Here is a 14385-nt window from a genome sequence, read left to right as displayed (position 1 = left end):
CACCCCAGGTCCGCACCTCAGCGGTCCGCCGCGTCCTGCAGCTGGTGTCTCGAGTGCCACCGGGAGTCGCGCGCCTGCGCCTTGCGCGCACGCGTACGCCTGAGGGGCGGGGCAGGTGCGCGGGGTTCTGAGCATGCCCAGGCGGGGTCCGGCGGGGAGGCGGGCCCGAGCGGCGCGTGGAACCCGGCAGTGCCTCCGACCCGGGGCTGGCCACCGCCGGTGCTCGAGCCGCTCTGCGAGGAGTGGCTGTGTTGGACACACTGCCCCAGCGTTCACTTGTGACCGTTTGTATGTAGAGAGGTGAGAGAACAGGGCGGTGAATACCTGTATACCCTACTCCAAGAGCAGACGGCTTTTAGCATTTCGCCATTTCTGCTCATTTTCTCTGCCCCGGTATGTAGGTATTTTTGTTGAACCCCTTGAAAGTAAGTTGTGTTGTTGCATCATTTAAAAGTAAGCTGCAGACATCATGAAATCTCATAACTCATTTCATAATTAAATACTGTCACATATGATGAGGGAGCAGAAAGCTGAGGACAAAGCACAGACTGACACCCCGCAACACCGCCCCCGCCCCACTGGGACGTGTGTGACATTCCTCCAGCAAGCTCCCAACTGTCTTCATGTTAATGCCTTGCTAGACGAAAAAACAACCTTGACAATAGCAAGGCCTCCAGCGTCCTGAGGGTCTTTAGCTTGTGAAAAGTCCTTTTAGACACCTCCCTTTTTCTTACCTCCCCTAATTCCCAAGTATACAATCAGAGATTTCTCACAAGCCCAGTGCAGCAGCTCTTTCTGCCCACAGGTCCCATCCCTGTGCTTTAATAAAATCATGTTTTTTGCACTAAAGATGTCTCAAAAATTCGTTCTTGGTGTGGGCTACAGACTTAAACAACATTCCAAAACTCCATCCCATGTAGTTCCTCAGAATAAAAACAATATCCTACAGGGCGCCTCGGTGGCTCAGTTGGTTAAGCGACTGCCTTCGGCTCAGGTCATGATCCTGGAGTCCCGGGATCGAGTCCCGCATCAGACTCCCTGCTCTGTGGGGAGTCTGCTTCTCCCTCTGACCCTACCCCCTCTCGTGCACTCTCTCTCTCTCTCTCTCTCAAGTAAATAAATAAAATCTTTAAAAATATATATATATATCCTATAGAACTACAATATCAGGGGCACGGGGGTTGGCTCAGTAGGTTGAGCGTCTGACTCTTGGTTTCGGCTCAGACTGGAATGTTGGGGTCATGAGATCGAGCCCCACTACTGGCTCCCTGCTCAGCAGGAAGTCTGCTTCTCTCCCTTCTCCCTTTGCCCCTGCCCCCCCGCCCAATAAATAAATCTTAAAAAAAAAAAAAAAAACTACAATATCGTTACTGATGTGGGAAACAAAGGCAGAAGAAAATTATTAAATTTCCTTACTACTACAGCCCATTGACAAGTCCTTGAAACAGAGTGACATTCCTCTAGGGACTCAGCTGCCTCGATGTTAATACTTGGCAAAGGGCAGAGGGCAATCTTAGCCCAACCCTCCAGGATCCTGTAAGTCTACTTTAACATATAAAAATTCCTTTGGAAACTTCCGTTATCTCTACTCCCCAAAATACACGTTGGCAATCATTCCCCAAGCATATTACCCACCTGATGTGGTTTTGGAATATAGGTGAGGTTTGGTGGGGTGAGGTCCAGAGCCGATGATCAAGAAAATTCTTGAGACGTCTTTGGTGCATAAGGCTGGTTTTACTAAAGAATGGGGAAGGGACCAGTGGGCAGAAGGAGCTGCTGAAAGGTGACTGATTATATACTTGGGAGTTGGGGGAGGTAAGGAAAAGGGAGGTTTTCAAAAGAACATTCATATGCTAAAGAGGACCTACGAGGTACTGGATGCCTTTCCATTGTCAAGTTAAGGTTGTTTTCTCCTCTAGCAAGGCATTAACATTAAGAAACTTCCGGGGCGCCTGGGTGGCTCAGTTGGTTGAGCGACTGCCTTCGGCTCAAGTCATGATCCCAGGGTCCTGAGATCCAGCCCCTGCATTGGGCTCCATGCTCGACAGGGGCCTGTTTCTCCCTCTCTGCCGCTATCCTGCTCTCTCTCTGCCAAATAAATAAATAAAATCTTAAAAAAAAAAAAATTCAAATGGGTTAAAAATAAAAAAAAATTAAGAAACTTTAAAGTTGGAAATTTCCTGGAGGATTGTCACACATATCCCACCCTGGCGTAGTGAGGGGAGGTTGCAGGAGGTCAGCTTGTGCTTTGTCCTCAGCTTGCCTTCTGATCCCTCATCACACGGATATACATCCCCACTGATACACAGCAAGACAAGGGGCTCATGACAAAGGTTGTATTAAGTAGCTTCCTGGAAGAATATCACACATATCCCACCCCGGGGTTGGGGTGGGGGGTGCAGTTTGCAGGGTGTATCACACAGATCCCACCCCGGGCGGGGGGGACGGTTTGCAGGGTGTCAGCTTATGCTTTGTCTTCAGCTAGGCTTCTGATCCCTCATCATTTCCCTCCCTGAACAATTTTGATCCTTAAATCTTTAAGGTTGTTGAAGGGAAGGTCTCATTTTCTGTAACGTCTTCCTGCTGAATAGGGGCGTAGAGATGTCCCTACCTATGGGTCAATATTGGTCAGCTGGAGAACATACAGGGGAGTTATGAAAGGGGGAGACAGCTAAATCCAGCGCAGACAGCATATATGAACCTCCTTGAGTAGAAAGGATCAGCTGTCAGCTGCAAGTTATGGCAGTGAAGGAGTCTTGGCACTAGGCAGGGAGACACCGGAAATGACAACAAAATAAGGTTAATATTATAATGAGAAAGAGAAGCCTGAATAAAAGACCTTTGATAGTTGACCTTTGATAATTTTCCTCTAGTCTAGGATTTTAAAGCAATCACTTAAGGAAAGAGATCATTGAAAGTGCCAATTTGAGTATTCATGTCAGGTAGAAACACAGAAGTATTCTGTGGTAATCTGGAATGTATACACAGCATTCTATTTTTATGCTAGCACAAGTTTCACCTTGTACAGCAGTTAAAACATCTAATGCCATTCTATTTTGTAAAGCTTCTTCACGCATTTGTATTACTTTAGTATTTAATAGAGAAATGTTATTTTGAGTGTCATTTAGGGCTTTGACCATGTACTTATTAAGAGCTTCCATATGCCAAAGAATATCCTCCAATCTCAAAGAAGAAACAAAGATGGATGCTAGGTGGTCGTACCAATGAGACACAGAACATGTCCAACATTGTTTTAAATTTGGAAGGTTAGAAGGGTTGGTAATGGTTTCAATAATGTGTCCATGCACCCAGGCAAAACCCAGAGTACAGCGGCCTATCCAGCCTGGGGGAAGCCGTGGCCACAAGTTAGAGCCACAGAGCCTTTGGGTCCAGTAGGAGCCAGTCATATAATTGACTGCCATGTCATACTTAAAGGTGGTCACTGTATGCTTGGCTAAAGCCTCTACTTATAATTTTACAACTTATAATTTTAATAGAGATAGTTCCTGGGACAAATATGACTAAGGAATAAAACCATCAAGAAGCCCTCTTTGTTTGAGGTCCAGCCTTAACAATATCCTAATTTTAAGGAATCACTGGCAATTGAGAGACTTGTCAAGAGATAAGGGCATTCCCAAGTACATTATCCAATCCAATCATAAAGAAAGTGGGGCCATCCATTATGTCCTCAAGTCCATAGTTAACCTCATAGAGTGGGGTATACTCAGTGGCTTTTAAGGAGTGATTTTGTGATACCAGCCACACAAAACTGGTCAAGGTGATAGTTGAGTTACAATTGTTGGAGAATTAATCCTAATTAATCACTTGCCTGCAGGGTCCTGTTATGATCACCACAGAATAACAAGCAAGAAGATTGTCTATACATGAGCTATTGTGGCAATTCTCTGAAGTTTACCTCAAGTTGTCTAGCTTAGGCAAACATTTAAGGATAACCAAAACTAGGATTTAACATCTGCAAAGATGTGTTATTGAAACATAATTCCTCTCTCTAAAATAGCCATCATTTCCAGAGATAACCAAATCAAGACTAATTTGTTTGCAAAACAAGTCCAATTTTAACAAACTTGGCCTAATTATTTACATAAGCTCAGCAAGAATGATTGATCATTTAGATCTTTTAGAATCTGCTTTGCTGGAACTTTTATAACGAATCTCTAGGTTGAACTTTTAGTAGCTTCTCCAGGCCAGAAGCCAAGCCAAGTGCTTGCTGTCAGACATGACTGCAATACCTGTAGATTTGGGTAAATTCCAACTCGTGATGTCCCCAATATATCCTGAGGTTCCTGCACTTGCCAGGAAGTGACATTCTTTACTCACCTGGTAAGGCTGCTGGGAACTCTGCAAGCAAAGTATCAGGCCAACATTTCGAACGGGCTTTATGGCTCCAGGTTTCATAAAGTCAACCTTAGTTCCTTAAAGCTGTTTGGTCATATCTGAGTCTCTGCATGTCTCTCTCAAATATGATATTCCAGTCAAAGCCTTGGTAAAATAACGAATGTTTCCAATGGTGTCCTGTTACAAGGAGTGATTGCCATGGAAGAAAGAATACTTACTGATAGACCTTTTGAATTTCAGAGGATTTAGGTAGAGAGAAAAGTTAAATACTTCAATTTGTTTTATTATTTCTGTATATCAGTGATGTCTTAAGAGAAGGTTTTCTTAGTCTGGAAGAACGAGCAATGTTTCAACCAAGAGTTACAAAAAAACTATAATCATTTTTCCCAATTCACTTAGGCCCATGTTACTATTCTTGTTTAGTTTGAATGCAGCTTTAGTTAGTTCTGGAAATTCTTACCTATTTCAGTTTTAATCTTAAAGATATCGAATACCTGTATTTTTCCTAAAAGTACCTTATATGAATCACCTTGAAGACTAACCATTTTATAAGAGAATAAGAATAACGTTATATAAATGACAAAAGACTCAAAAATGAACATGGTTAAAAATCTGAGGTGAGGTTACAATATGGCTGGCAAGGAAATCCGGTTATTTCTGTGACACATAACACTTTTAATAATCAAAATATTAAGTGATGGTCTCATACCAGAATATATTAAAACTTTAGGAACTGCATATCATCTCTGGAATAGTTACGGCATTTACCCAAATGTAACCTAAGGCTTATCATTTGTTTGACAGTACTTCTGGAGTAACTTAACAAACCAAATAAAAAGGCCTAATGAGTTAAAGGGACTTCAGTTACAATTTAAATCTTGGGAAGTTTGTTAAAACCTTAGAAAGTTTTAGAGCACATGCCTAAATAGGATTAGGGATCAAAGACCTGATATAGACAAAACACAGAAACTGGGCTTTTGGGGGCAGACAAAAGAAAAAAAAAACCTTTGTTTACATTTTCTTATCAAGAGCAGACCAACTATTCAAGAAAGCTTTGTCTTTTGAACAGAGAATTTCAATCTTATATACCACTGTACTTTTTAAAATCCATTCATTTAGATCTTAGTTTGTCCTGACCACATGTAAAATTCCTTTCCAAAGATTTCCCTTCACAAACTTTCTACAACTTTCTTTTGCATTCAGATTTTGTCCCAAGCCATTTCTCTCCAAACAACCATCTTATTTAGGACAAAACTACCTTCTTTTACCTTCAACAAAAATGTATTCCCATTCCTTATATCTTTCTTACATATCTCTACTTTTCTACATACAGAGTTGCTTTTCTTATTTTCATCAGTCTTAATGACATTTAACAGAATTTCACTCTTAGAAAACTTAGTCTCCAGTGAAAACTAAGTAGTAACCAATTGTGAATTATTACACCAGAACACTTTAGATGGCAAATTGATGAATCAGTTAAGCACAAAGCATGTTTACCAACAGACTCAAGTATCCTTAGTTTTTGCAGTAAGTAGTCAAAAGCACAAACCTACATCCAGTACTCAATGCTTTATTAGTATTTTTATCTCATTTGGAAAAGGCCTAGATGTCCAACAAATTCAATACCATTTATCATCCAAGAAAAACTTTGAGATAGACAAGATTAACCATCATTTTAAGTCATCTTTTTGATAACAAATTGCAACAGAAATAACACAAGCTCATTTGACCTTCAGTAAATCTTTTCTTTTTTTTTAAGATTTTATTTATGTATTTGACAGAGAGACACAATGAGAGAGGGAACACAAGCAGGGGGAGTGAGAGAGGGAGAAGCAGGCCTCCTGTGGAGCAGGGAGCCCGATGCGAGGCTTGATCCCATGACCCTGGGATCACGACCTGAGCTGAAGGCAGACGCTTAACAACTGAGCCACCCAGGTGCCCCATGACCTTCAGTAAATCTTGGTAGAATAAAAGTTTCACATTTAATGCTGCTAACCTTAAAGACATGTCTATCTTAAACCAATGAACTTAAATTAGTTTAAAATGCCGATTATGTTTCCACCTAGATCATCTTTTTAAAAAAAAGTCAGTTTGCTCCTGATTGTCAATTTTTACCTGAGACACTGGTGGGGAAATCTGAAGTGGGTGGTGTTAAGTCTAGGGAGTGCTCTTCTTCACTCCTTGGTAGAGAGGGTAGGAAGAGCAAAGGTGCCTGAGGCACTGAGGATGGTACAGAAGCCAGTTATGCAGGCCACACCCAAGGTGGTGCAGAAACAGGTGCGGAAGGGAAGGCAGAAGGGGCCAAGTGCTGCCAGAAGGCAGAGAAAGGGCTCCCGGTTCTAGAGCTCATCAGCTCCCATGGAGGCACAGACGTCATGTTTTCCTGCCAACAAGGAGGCAGTCCATGTCGGGCCGGAGAAGAAAGGCAATTTTCCCAAAACAAACAGTTTCGGCAGCTGCTTGGGAATATTCCTTAAAGTCCCCATCCTGAGGTAGACTAACCAAAGTTGGCTCCCGTTACAGCCATTAACCCAGGAAATGAGTGAGGGAGAAGCCCCCACATCTATTAGGAAGAACAATGAAAGAGAAGAGTCAAGAGTCCCCTTCATCTGGAATGGCCTGTGTTTCCTCCAGCAACCTAGGTTTAATCAGAGGAGGCCTATTTAGTTAAATAATTATCCAATATATCAGGAGGGAGTTTACTAGCCAAACACATTCTGCAACAGGCCCTTAGGTCTGTGTCCTGATTTAGAGCCCTGAAAGCCTGGGTGGACCTAGGGTACCTCTGTCTATTTGCCCTGTTTCCTGCAGAAGAGATCTGATAGATCCCACTGTGGCCATGCAGTGTTACAGATCAGTCCTTTCTTAAATTTTGCAATCCGAATTGCAATCCGAATCTCAGGGAGAGTCCTTGGGGAGTGAAGAAGCCTACTGAGGCCATGCTCCTGGAAAAGTAGAGAAAGTCCCTTACCAAAATCCCCCTCCCCCCCCTTCCCAGGTGGCACAGGATGTGTTAGAGGTTTTGTGTGTCAAAAGCGACCAGAGCCTCCCTCAAACAATTGTTCACCATCCTGCCTTACCTCTAAGGCATTCCTGTGGTAAAAGGCCCTGGAGGGATGCCAGCATCCCTCCTCTTCCCCATCTCATCCTAGGCTGTGGAAGGGTGCCTGGTGAATGGACTAAAATACCATGCCATGCCATCCTATGCCCTGAAAGCTGTGTTACTGCCCTACCATTTTTACCCATGGAGAACACTAGAAAAATTTTACAAGGGGAATTGCCGAATTTTATAATTTAAGTAGTTAGTCGAGGACATTGATGGCAAACAGTAAAAATAGAAATCCATCATGATCTAAACGACATTCCAACACATGTGGTCCCTACAGCCAACTTCCCTGGGAAACGGTTCCCAGTTGGATTTTAATTCCATCGGGTACTGGTTTCGGCCAGCTCCCAGTGGAGGTCCCGTGGCCAGAAGCAGCTATACCAGGGATGTGGAGGGGATCACATTAGATCAATCAGGAGGAAACCTCACACGGGAGTCTTAAGATTGGCAGCCGTCCTGGTGACTTAGGTGGCTGTCCCGTGCCCAGACAGACAACTTTGTATAAGGACAGGGACAAAGAGAGGGCATGAAGTTTCTGGGTCTTATTACCATCCCTGCCAGGGTACTAACTTCCAGTCAAAAGGCAGGCTTTCTCCTCCCCATAGACCAGCCACTGGCTAGAGAATTGGAGCCTGAGCAATGGGCATGAAAGTGTTCCAGTAAGACCGTACTCCTTGAAGCGCCCCTGGAATGAGAGTAAAGGAAGGGAGAAAGCACTCACCAAGTTTGCACCGAAGCTCAGAGTCCAGATGAAAAGACTCAAAGCCCCACATTGGGCCACGTGAGGTTTTGGAATATATGTGAGGTTCGGTGGGGTGAGGTCCGGAGCCAATGGCCAAGAAAGAATTCTTGAGATGTCTTTGGTGCAAAAAGGTTGTTTATTAGAGCACGGGGACAGGACCCGTGGGCAGAAAGTGTTGCACTGGGATTGAGGAGCAATTGATTATATACTATGGGGTTGGGGGAGGTAAGGAAAAGAGGGAGGTTTTCAAAAGAACTTTCATATGCTAAAGAGGACCTACAAGATATCTGAGGCCTTACCATTGTCAAGTTAAGGTTGTTTTTCCCTCTAGCAAGGCATTAACATGAAGATAGTTGGGAGCTTCCTGGAAGAATGTCACACATATCCCATCCAGGAGTGGGGGTGGGGGAGGTTGCGGGGTGTCAGCTTATGCTTTGTCTTCAGCTAGCCTTCTGCCCCTCATCAAAGGTACATTTTACACTTGCAATTAGTGACTAATTTGTGGGATGATAGGGGATTGTAAGAATAGCCTGATTCCCATAACCTAGAGAGGAAGACTTTTGACACTTCCTGAAATAGTCTAGAAATGGCTGTGGTGTAGCAGAAAGAGTGGTGGGTGAGAATTTCAAAGACACACATTTGAGTCCCAGTTCTTCCCTGTCACATTAGGTAATTTTTCCAAGCCTGTTTATTAACTTTATAATGAAGGTGATAATACGTTTCAAAGTGGTGTGAATAAATCCCGTGAAAGTATTTTGAAAAATCTTCAAAACACCATAGAAATGTGAAAGGAACAATTATTGAGTTAAAACTCTTAAGCCTGTGAGTATAGGATAATGCCTGCATATAGCCCCCTACCAGCACTCTAAGATCATCACCTCATACATTAGCATTAAGTACGATACACAGAAGGAACTCAGTGTTTACTTAATTAAATAACATGTCATAAGGAGTTCCAGAGAACCAGGGGCTAATTCTACCATAGAATAGTCCCAATTACTAAAGAGCAAGAATAGTTCTCAGGGAAAACATTATGCTGGACTCTCAACTTAGTCTTTCCTGTTCCGGGATGTGGTTTCAGCTACCCGGACACGACCCATTTCCCCTGATGTCTTGTTCCTCCTTCCCCTGATTCAGAAAGCCAACTATCCTAAATCTTAGAGGAATATCCCATGAGCCACCTCCCACCTTGAAGGAAAAAAATGGTATCTCAGAAAATGTGGGAATGTGAAAGGAAGACCCATATGCCCCTAATTGTTCACCTGGTTGGACATTTCCATGAGAGAGACATGGAAATTGTTTAAACCACCCTTATTTTGTCTGTGTTAAACAGAACCAATACTGTCAGTTTGCAGCTTCTTTTGCAGCTAGGTGCAAGTATAAGACCTGGGCTCGGCCCATCAGACTCACCCATCCCACCCATCATCCTGGAGACCTTGAGGAGCTCTGGCAGTTCTGGTTGCTGGGAGCTACTTTGAAATGCCCCCAAAATAAGATGGATTAATGGTTGAATAAAGGGATGGATAAACAGATATGGAATTAAGCTAGTAAAATGTTGAAGACCGAATCTAGGTGGTGGTAAACAGTGCTCAGTCTCAATTCTTGAATTTTACTATATGTTTGAAAATTTCCATAATAAAATATTGATGGGAAAATACCAACATCTCACCAAAAAACTTCTAATAGTCTCATAAATGTTTTGTTTTAGAGCTGATGTATTTAATTAAGATTTCCAATGAAATTTACACATGGCATTTGATTAATATAGATCTCTTTTCTTCGTTCACTCCTCATTGTCATTGTTGGTTGTACAACAGGAGCCAGGACAGGCAAGAAGTGCCTGAACCAAGGATCAAAGTCTTTCACTGGAGCCAAGAGAAGTTAAGGACTCTGATAGCTGCTTATGCTAGAAGAGGTCATCTACACTGCCAGAAAAGCTCAATGTCCAAAGGCTGTGGCAAGAGGTCTCTATTTGGATCCATATTTGGCAAAAGGGACTCAAAACTTTTGATCTCAGAAGCAGATATTAGGCAGCAGGAATTTCCATCAGCAGGTGTCTACAGACATGGGGCATGCAAACTCCTATCTTCCTGCACTCTTAAATGTTGCTTTGCTCATAATTAGCAAGACTTGACAGATGAATGAATAGTAGGGTCTCAGTCCTTATCCTCCTAGGTTCTCTCAGGAATCTTTTTTTTTTTTTTTTTGAGAGAGAGAGATTGTGAGGAGGTGGGGGGAAGGGGCAGAGGAAGAGGGAGAGAATCTTAAGCAGGCTCCACACCCAGTGGGGAGCCCACGTGGCTCGATTTCAAGACCCTAAAATCATGACCTGAGCTGACACTAAGAGACGGACACTTAACTGAGCCACTCAGGTTCCCCTCTCTGGAATCTTTTGAGTGTGGTGCTGTGTCCCATGAGAGGTGCACCAGCAAGAGAAGACATGAGCTCCTCACCTGAAGGTTCAAGGCATAGAAAGGATGTAGGATTTCAGTTACTGAGATACTATGTGAAGCCGGGATACCTTAATGTCGAGCCACAGAATATAAAATTAGAACAACATAGATATTTCCTGATTTGGGTTTTGGGTACTGAGCCTGGAATTAAGGTTCTTAGTCCCCAAATCTGAAAAGGGTGCAAAGAACTGGGAAGTAGCCCATTCCATGCATAGCATTTTTCTTACAAAGTAGGGCACTTGTTGGCCCTTCTTGGGCCCACCGAACAGAAGCTAAGGAAACTTCAGAATGAGGGTCCCTCACTTGAATAGCTCCATTTGAAGGTCCACCCTGCTTTCCTCAATGGACAAAAGAAGGAAGCAGTAACCTCAGGTACTGGGAAGCCAGGGAGTACTGCCCTAGCCTGGAGGCCTGGTCTCATCCTTGGAGGCAGTCTTGAGTGAAGGCCACGACTACCTCCATATCCACCAGCCCTCAGTGATGATCCAGATTTATCTTTGCTAAAGGAGAAAGCTAAAGGAGCCACTGCTTGGGAACCACTATGACCCAGACTTTGCTCACTGACCTAGGACCAACCTGGAAGAGGAAGGGGTTGGGGAGTGGGGAAGGAGCAGGTATTTCAAGGACTTGGCTGAACTGGACCTGGGACAGTGTGGAGGGAGATCAAAGCGTTGGAACCCCAAGCCTTGCCCTTATGTGAGATGCCACCAGGGCAAGACACTGTAGAGGAAGTTACAGACATGGAATCACCAATGTAGTTGAGAAGCTGAAAGAAAAAACTTTATAATAATAAAAAATTTCAGTCAACCATGTTAGAGGAAAGACTGAATTGTTTTTTCATTCTCTATAGAAACTGGTATTATATAAAAGTCTTATAAATAAGAATCTTTATATACTCTTTATAAGATCAAAGCGTATACAACCAAAGAGTAGGGGAGAAGGGTATCAAGGGTCTATCACATTTAATTTTTTTCCTGGATTTTGTGATATTTGTGGTATTTATCGACTTTTAAAATATTGTACTTTGCTGTGATTTCTTTTCTCATTCCAAATACTCACTTTTGTACTTAGAGTCATATTGTTTTGTATCCTTTTTTTAAAAGAGGTCCCCCAATACCCAAAAGAATTGAAAGCAGGGACTACAAGAGATACTTGCATGCCCATGTTCACAGCAGCATTATGCACAGTAGCCAAATGTAGAAATAATCCAAGTATCAATCAACAGATGAATAAACAAAATGTGGTATACACACAATGGAATATTATTCAGCCTTAAAAAGGAATGAAATTCTAATACATTACAATGTGGGTTAACTTTGAAAAAGTGCTAAGTGAAATACCCCAGACTCAAAACGACAAATACTGTATGGCTCCACCTATAGAAGGTACCTGGAATGGACAGATCCATAGAGACAAAATGTAGAAGAGCAGTCATCAGGAGCTGGGGGAGGGCAATGGGGAATTAGTGATCAGTGAGTATGGAGTTTCTATCTGGGATAATGAAAAAGTTCTGGAAATATGTAATGGTGATTTTTGCACAACGTGAATGTACTTAATGCCACTGAATTATACACTTCAAATGGCTAAAATGTCAAGTTTTGTGGTATATATATAACCACAATTTTAAAAGGGGGCTTGCTCCCTAAAGTTGTATAAACCTGAGCCCCATAAAATTTGGATCTGTTCCTACCAATGAAATAAGCAATTCCAAAGAAATACAGTATAACATCCTATAATGAGAATCACATATTCAGTACCAGAAGGATTAAGTTTTTTTACTTAATAAAAGAGATTCATTTAACTATTGTAAACTGGGTTGTTGCTTTCCAGAACTCTTAAATGATAAATCATAAGCATCAGGTTCCAGATTTCCTATACAAAGACCACTCAGAAACTGGAAAGATGGCTGACTCTTAATGTTCTTTATTTTTTTTAGTTTTTAAAGAATTTATTTATTTATTTGAGAGAGAGAGACAATGAGAGAGGGAACACAAGCAGGGGGAGTGGGAGAGGGAGAAGCAGGCTTCCTACAGAGCAGGGAGCCTGATGCAGGGCTCGTTCCCAGGACCCTGGGACCATGACCTGAGCGGAAGGCAGACGCTTAACCGACTGAGCCACCCAGGCACCCCCCTCTTAATGTTCTTTAAAGTTGCCTGGGAGAGGGGTGACTGGGTGGCTCAGTTGATAAGCATCTGCCTTGGCTCAGGTCATGATTCCAGGGTCCTGGAATCGGGCTCCCTGTTCAGAGGGGGGCCTGCTTCTCCCTCTCCTGCTCCCCCTGCTTGTGTTCCCTCTCTCACTGTCTTTCTGTCAAATAAATAAAATCTTAAAAAAAAAAAAAAGTTGCCTGGGAGAGAATGGCTGTGGTTTAGATGTTATTTTAGAAATAGAAGCTCAGGGGCCCTGGGGTGGCTCAGTCGTTGGGCGTCTACCTTTGGCTCAGGTCATGGTCCCAGGGTCCTGGGATAGAGCCCCACATCGGGCTCCCTGCTCTGCGGGAAGCCTGCTTCTCCCTCTCCCACTCCCCCCTGCTTGTGTTCCCTTTCTCGCTGTCTTTCTCTGTCAGATAAATAAAGAAAATCTTAAAAAAAAAAAAAAAAGAAATAGAGGCTCAGAATCCCTAGGCCCTCCATCCTATCCTGCAACTCAATAAATTCTTTTGGTGGTTCCTCTTGTATAAAAACAGTAAAAGTGTATTCTATAGAGAAGTGGAAGATGTTAAGAGAGGTTCATGGTATATATGGAGTACAGGTTTTTATACCACAAATAATAAGGAAATCACGGGTAGGATCCTGAAACCATCTTTCTGCAAGTCTTGGAGATTTAATATTTCCAATGAAAATTCTTACTAAATTTATAATCAGCTTTTACCAGGAATCTAAATTGGACTTTAAAATACACAAAAAGCAATGCTTTCCTGCCCTACTGGTTCCATTACTTTCATATCCTTGCTTCTAATAAGCAGGTAAAAACCAAAAAGATCATAGAAAGTTGTGCCTCAATTTCCCATAAACCGTAATTGAAAATTTAACACACTGTTTTATTACCAAGAAGGAAATTAAGTAGCACCTATAAATTTTTAATATAAAACTACCCAGCAGTTTTAGTAGTAAACCAAATGAACATTTAACCAAGACTTACTGGATTACCTTTTAAAGTCTATTACGTGTCCCATCGGGTAACTAGGATTCCTCTTTGAAGACTTAGATTGGTGCAAATAATATAGTTATAGGGCATAGAACTTAAAAAAAAAAAAACCCTTCCTTCAGGATGCCTGGGTGGCTCAGTGGATTAAGTGTCTGCCTTTGGCTCAGGTCATGAGCTTAACTGTATGGAGAGTTAATTCACTCTTGCAGTAAAAACTTTTCTTCGGAGATACCAGGCCATGCTCCCACGATTCCCTCTGAACATTCTGCTAAACTCATCAGGTTTGGGGGATTCAAACAAACCAGATGACCATCCATGATCCTCAGCCAGCCATAAGGCCTTTTGGCAAAATATCTCTGGAAGTGTTTCACCCCAAATTACCTGGTACTAGGCCTTGCCATGGGAATCACTCCATCTCTGGTAACTTAATATTTGTTTAGTTAAGAAGCTTCAGGAGAAATTCAGGCTGGAGGCATGGTAGTGGAAGGAACAGTGAGAAGACTGAATGGCATGAAGATTTGGCAGATTATATAATGGCAGGACAGGAATTACAAGAGAAGGAAGATTTGCTTTCCAGCCTG

This window comes from Halichoerus grypus, chromosome 7 (genome assembly GCF_964656455.1).
Source record: "Halichoerus grypus chromosome 7, mHalGry1.hap1.1, whole genome shotgun sequence".
NCBI classification, from domain to species: domain Eukaryota; kingdom Metazoa; phylum Chordata; class Mammalia; order Carnivora; family Phocidae; genus Halichoerus; species Halichoerus grypus.
This window is presented reverse-complemented; position numbering follows the sequence as displayed.